The sequence below is a fragment of the Arctopsyche grandis genome, chromosome 10 (genome assembly GCF_051622035.1).
Source record: "Arctopsyche grandis isolate Sample6627 chromosome 10, ASM5162203v2, whole genome shotgun sequence".
NCBI lineage: Eukaryota > Metazoa > Arthropoda > Insecta > Trichoptera > Hydropsychidae > Arctopsyche > Arctopsyche grandis.
Window position 1 is genome coordinate 31,224,089 of NC_135364.1, and position 7,791 is coordinate 31,231,879.

Below are 7,791 nucleotides of genomic sequence, written 5' to 3' on the forward strand. Positions count from 1 at the left end.
ATCCACAAAACGTGCTTACCTCACAATACCTAACCCAACCTCACCTTACCATCACCGAAGTCAGAGAATTCGACATTGCAAAAATATCCACGAAAAGTTCTTATCCTACCAAACCTCACCCATCTGAACCTAACCATCACCGAAATCAAAGAATTGGACATTGCGAAAATATCCACAAAACGTGCTTACCTCACAATACCTAACCCAACCTAACCTAACCATCACCGAAGTCAGAGAATTCGACATTTCCAAAATATCCACGAAAAGTTCTTATCCTACCAAACCTCACCCATCTGAACCTAACCATCACCGAAATCTAAGAATTGGACATTGCGAAAATATCCACAAAACGTGCTTACCTCACAATACCTAACCCAACCTAACCTAACCATCACCGAAGTCAGAGAATTCGACATTGCCAAAATATCCACAAAAAGTTCTTATCCTACCAAACCACACTCATCTGAACCTAACCATCACCGAAATCAAAGAATTGGACATTGCGAAAATATCCACAAAACGTGCTTCCTTACAATACCTAACCCAACCTCACCTAACCATCACCGAAGTCAGAGAATTCGACATTGCCAAAATATCCACGAAAAGTTCTTATCCTACCAAACCTCACCCATCTGAACCTAACCATCACCGAACTCAAAGAATTGGACGTTGCGAAAATATCCACAGAACGTGCTTACCTCACAATACCTAACCCAACCTAACCTAACCATCACCGAAGTCAGAGAATTCGACATTCCCAAAATATCCACAAAAAGTTCTTATCCTACAAACCTCACCCATCTGAACCTAACCATCACCGAAATCAAAGAATTGGACATTGATAAAATATCCACAAAACGTGCTTACTTCACAATACCTAACCCAACCTAACCTAACCATCACCGAAGTCAGAGAATTCGACATTGCCAAAATATCCACAAAAAGTTCTTATCCTACCAAACCACACTCATCTGAACCTAACCATCACTGAAATCAAAGAATTGGACATTGCGAAAATATCCACAAAACGTGCTTCCTTACAATACCTAAACCAACCTAACCTAACCATCACCGAAGTCAGAGAATTCGACATTGCCAAAATATCCACAAAAAGTTCATGTCCTACCAAACCACACTCATCTGAACCTAACCATTACCGAAATCAAAGAATTAGACATTGCGAAAATATCCACAAAACGTGCTTACTTCACAATACCTAACCCAACCTAACCTTACCATTACCGAAGTCAGAGAATTCGACATTCCCAAAATATCCACAAAAAGTTCTTATCCTACCAAACCTCACCCATCTGAACCTAACCATCACCGAAATCAAAGAATTTGACATTGCAAAAATATCCACAAAACGTGCTTCCCTCACAATACCTAACCCAACCTAACCTAACCATCACCGAAGTCAGAGAATTCGACATTGCCAAAATATCCACGAAAAGTTCTTATCCTACCAAACCTCACCCATCTGAACCTAACCATCACCGAAATCAAAGAATTGGACATTGATAAAATATCCACAAAACGTGCTTCCCTCACAATACCTAACCCAACCTAACCTCACCATCACGTAAGTCAGAGAATTCGACATTGCCAAAATATCCACAAAAAATTCTTATCCTACCAAACCACACTCATCTGAACCTAACCATTACCGAAATCAAAGAATTGGACATTGCAAAAATATCCACAAAACGTGCTTACCTCACAATACCTAACCCAACCTCACCTTACCATCACCGAAGTCAGAGAATTCGACATTGCAAAAATATCCACGAAAAGTTCTTATCCTACCAAACCTCACCCATCTGAACCTAACCATCACCGAAATCAAAGAATTGGACATTGCGAAAATATCCACAAAACGTGCTTACCTCACAATACCTAACCCAACCTAACCTAACCATCACCGAAGTCAGAGAATTCGACATTTCCAAAATATCCACGAAAAGTTCTTATCCTACCAAACCTCACCCATCTGAACCTAACCATCACCGAAATCAAAGAATTGGACATTGCGAAAATATCCACAAAACGTGCTTACCTCACAATACCTAACTTAACCTAACCTAACCATCACCGAAGTCAGAGAATTCGACATTGCCAAAATATCCACAAAAAGTTCTTATCCTACCAAATCACACTCATCTGAACCTAACCATCACCGAAATCAAAGAATTGGACATTGCGAAAATATCCACAAAACGTGCTTCCTTACAATACCTAACCCAACCTCACCTAACCATCACCGAAGTCAGAGAATTCGACATTGCCAAAATATCCACGAAAAGTTCTTATCCTACCAAACCTCACCCATCTGAACCTAACCATCACCGAACTCAAAGAATTGGACGTTCCGAAAATATCCACAGAACGTGTTTACCTCACAACACCTAATCCAACCTAACCTAACCATCACCGAAGTCAGAGAATTCGACATTGCCAAAATATCCACAAAAAGTGCTTATCCTACAAACCTCACCCATCTGAACCTAACCATCACCGAAATCAAAGAATTGGACATTGATTAAATATCCACAAAACGTGCTTACCTCACAATACCTAACCCAACCTAACCTAACCATCACCGAAGTCAGAGAATTCGACATTGCCAAAATATCCACAAAAAATTCTTATCCTACCAAACCACACTCATCTGAACCTAACCATTACCGAAATCAAAGAATTGGACATTGCAAAAATATCCACAAAACGTGCTTACTTCACAATACCTAACCCAACCTCACCTTACCATCACCGAAGTCAGAGAATTCGACATTGCAAAAATATCCACGAAAAGTTCTTATCCTACCAAACCTCACCCATCTGAACCTAACCATCACCGAAATCAAAGAATTGGACATTGCGAAAATATCCACAAAACGTGCTTACCTCACAATACCTAACCCAACCTAACCTAACCATCACCGAAGTCAGAGAATTCGACATTTCCAAAATATCCACGAAAAGTTCTTATCCTACCAAACCTCACCCATCTGAACCTAACCATCACCGAAATCAAAGAATTGGACATTGCGAAAATATCCACAAAACGTGCTTACCTCACAATACCTAACCCAACCTAACCTAACCATCACCGAAGTCAGAGAATTCGACATTGCCAAAATATCCACAAAAAGTTCTTATCCTACCAAACCACACTCATCTGAACCTAACCATCACCGAAATCAAAGATCTGGACATTGCGAAAATATCCACAAAACGTGCTTCCTTACAATACCTAACCCAACCTCACCTAACCATCACCGAAGTCAGAGAATTCGACATTGCCAAAATATCCACGAAAAGTTCTTATCCTACCAAACCTCACCCATCTGAACCTAACCATCACCGAACTCAAAGAATTGGACGTTGCGAAAATATCCACAGAACTTGCTTACCTCACAATACCTAACCCAACCTAACCTAACCATCACCGAAGTCAGAGAATTCGACATTCCCAAAATATCCACAAAAAGTTCTTATCCTACCAAACCTCACCCATTTGAACCTAACCATCACCGAAATCAAAGAATTTGACGTTGCGAAAATATCCACAAAACGTGCCTTCCTCACAATACCTAACCCAACCTAACCTAACCATCACCGAAGTTAGAAAATTCGACATTGCCAAAATATCCACAAAAAGTTCTTATCCTACCAAACCTCACCCATCTGAACCTAACCATCACCGAAATCAAAGAATTGGACATTGCGAAAATATCCACAAAACGTGCTTACCTCACAATACCTAACCCAACCTCACCTTACCATCACCGAAGTCAGAGAATTCGACATTGCCAAAATATCCACGAAAAGTTCTTATCCTACCAAACCTCACCCATCTGAACCTAACCATTACCGAAATCAAAGAATTGGACATTGCCAAAATATCCACAAAACGTGCTTACCTCACAATACCTAACCCAACCTCACCTTACCATGACCGAAGTCAGAGAATTCGACATTGCCAAAATATCCACAAAAAGTTCTTATCCTACCAAACCACACTCATCTGAACCTAACCATCACCGAAATCAAAGAATTGGACATTGCGAAAATATCCACAAAACGTGCTTACTTCACAATACCTAACCCAACCTAAACTAACCATTACCGAAGTCAGAGAATTCGACATTCCCAAAATATCCACAAAAAGTTCTTATCCTACCAAACCTCACCCATCTGAACCTTAACATCACCGAAATCAAAGAATTGGACATTGATAAAATATCCACAAAACGTGCTTACCTCACAATACCTAACTCAACCTAACCTAACCATTACCGAAGTCAGAGAATTCGACATTGCCAAAATATCCACAAAAAGTTCTTATCCTACCAAACCACACTCATCTGAACCTAACCATCACCGAAATCAAAGAATTGGACATTGCGAAAATATCCACAAAACGTGCTTCCTTACAATACCTAAACCAACCTAACCTAACCATCACCGAAGTCAGAGAATTCGACATTGCCAAAATATCCACAAAAAGTTCTTATCCTACCAAACCTCACCCATCTGAACCTAACTATCACCGAAATCAAAGAATTTGACATTGCGAAAAAATCCACAAAACGTGCCTACCTCACAATACCTAACCCAACCTAACCTAACCATCACCGAAGTTAGAAAATTCGACATTGCCAAAATATCCACAAAAAGTTCTTATCCTACCAAACCTCACCCATCTGAACCTAACCATCACCGAAATCAAAGAATTGGATATTGCGAAAATATCCACAAAACGTGCTTACCTCACAATACCTAACCCAACCTCACCTTACCATCACCGAAGTCAGAAAATTCGACATTGCCAAAATATCCACGAAAAGTTCTTATCCTACCAAACCTCACCCATCTGAACCTAACCATCACCGAAATCAAAGAATTGGACATTGCGAAAATATCCACAAAACGTGCTTACCTCACAATACCTAACCCAACCTAACTTAACCATCACCGAAGTCAGAGAATTCGACATTTCCAAAATATCCACAAAAAGTTCTTATCCTACCAAACCTCACCCATCTGAACCTAACCATCACCGAAATCAAAGAATTGGACATTGCCAAAGAATCCACAAAACGTGCTTACCTCACAATACCTAACCCAACCTAACCTAACCATCACCGAAGTCAGAGAATTCGACATTGCCAAAATATCCACAAAAAGTTCTTATCCTACCAAACCACACTCATCTGAACCTAACCATCACCGAAATCAAAGAATTGGACATTGCGAAAATATCCACAAAACGTGCTTCCTTACAATACCTAAACCAACCTAACCTAACCATCACCGAAGTCAGAGAATTCGACATTGCCAAAATATCCACAAAAAGTTCTTATCCTACCAAACCACACTCATCTGAACCTAACCATTACCGAAATCAAAGAATTGGACATTGCGAAAATATCCACAAAACGTGCTTACTTCACAATACCTAACCCAACCTAACCTAACCATTACCGAAGTCAGAGAATTCGACATTCCCAAAATATCCACAAAAAGTTCTTATCCTACCAAACCTCACCCATCTGAACCTAACCATCACCGAAATCAAAGAATTGGACATTGATTAAATATCCACAAAACGTGCTTTCCTCACAATACCTAACCCAACCTAACCTAACCATCACCGAAGTTAGAAAATTCGACATTGCCAAAATATCCACAAAAAGTTCTTATCCTACCAAACCTCACCCATCTGAACCTAACCATCACCGAAATCAAAGAATTGGACATTGCGAAAATATCCACAAAACGTGCTTACCTCACAATACCTAACCCAACCTCACCTTACCATCACCGAAGTCAGAGAATTCGACATTGCCAAAATATCCACGAAAAGTTCTTATCCTACCAAACCTCACCCATCTGAACCTAACCATCACCGAAATCAAAGAATTGGACATTGCGAAAATATCCACAAAACGTGCTTACCTCACAATACCTAACCCAACCTAACTTAACCATCACCGAAGTCAGAGAATTCGACATTTCCAAAATATCCACAAAAAGTTCTTATCCTACCAAACCTCACCCATCTGAACCTAACCATCACCGAAATCAAAGAATTGGACATTGCCAAAGAATCCACAAAACGTGCTTACCTCACAATACCTAACCCAACCTAACCTTACCATCACCGAAGTCAGAGAATTCGACATTGCCAAAATATCCACAAAAAGTTCTTATCCTATCAAACCTCACCCATCTGAACCTAACCATCACCGAAATCAAAGAATTGGACATTGCCAAAATATCCAAAAAAAGGGCTTACCTCACAATATTTAACCCAACCTAAACTTACCATCTCCAAAGTCAGAGATTTCGACATTGCAAAAATATCCACAAAAAGTTCATACCCCACCAAACCTCACGCACCTGAGCCTTATCATCACCGAAATCGAAGAAATAAGCATTGCCAAAATATCCACAAAACGGGCTTACCTCACAGTACCTAACTTAACCTAACCTAACCATCACGAAAATCAGAGATTTCGACATTGCCAAAATATCCACAAATAGTTCTTATCCTACCAAACCTCACCCATCTGAACCTAACCATCACCGAACTCAAAGAATTGGACATTGCCAAAATATCCACAAAACGTGCTTACATCAAAATACCTAACACAACATAACCTTACCATCACCGAAGTCAGAGAATTCGTCATTGCCAAAATATCCACAAAAAGTACTTATCCTACCAAACCTCACCCATCTGAACCTAACCATCACCGAAATCAAAGAATTGGACATTGCCAAAATATCTACAAAACGGGCTTACCTCACAACACCTAACATTACCTAACCTTACCATCACCGAAGTCAGAGAATTCGACATTGCCAAAATATCCACAAAAAGTTCTTATCCTACCAAACCTCACCCATCTGAACCTAACCATCACCGAAATCAAAGAATTGGACATTGCCAAAATATTCAAAAAAAGGGCTTACCTCACAATATTTAACCCAACCTAAACTTACCATCACCGAAGTCAGAGATTTCGACAATGCAAAAATATCCACAAAAAGTTCATACCCCACCAAACCTCACCCATCTGAGCCTTACCATCACCGAAATCGAAGAATTTAACATTGCCAAAATATCCACAAAACGGGCTTACCTCACAATACCTAACTTAACCTAACCTAACCATCACGAAATTCAGAGATTTCGACATTGCCAAAATATCCACAAAAACTTCTTATCCTACCAAACCTCACCCATCTGAACCTAACCATCACCGAAAGCAAAGAATTGGACATTGCCAAAATATCCACAAAACGTGCTTACCTCACAATACCTAACCCAACCTAGCCTTACCATCACCGAAGTAAGAAATTTCGACATTGCCAAAATATCCACAAAAAGTTCTTATCCTACCAAACCTCACCCATCTGAACCTAACCATCACCGAAAGCAAAGAATTGGACATTGCCAAAATATCTACAAAAAGGGCTTACCTCACAATACCTAACTTAACCTAACCTAACCATCACCGAAGTCAGAGAATTCGACATTGCCAAAATATCCACAAAAAGTTCTTGTCCTACCAAACCTCACCCATCTGAACCTAACCATCACCGAAAGCAAAGAATTGGACATTGCCAAAATATCCACAAAACGTGCTTACCTCACAATACCTAACCCAACCTAACCTTACCATCACCGAAGTCAGAGATTTCGACATTGCCAAAATATCCACAAAAAGTTCTTATCCTACCAAACCTCACCCATCTGAACCTAACCATCACTGAAATCAA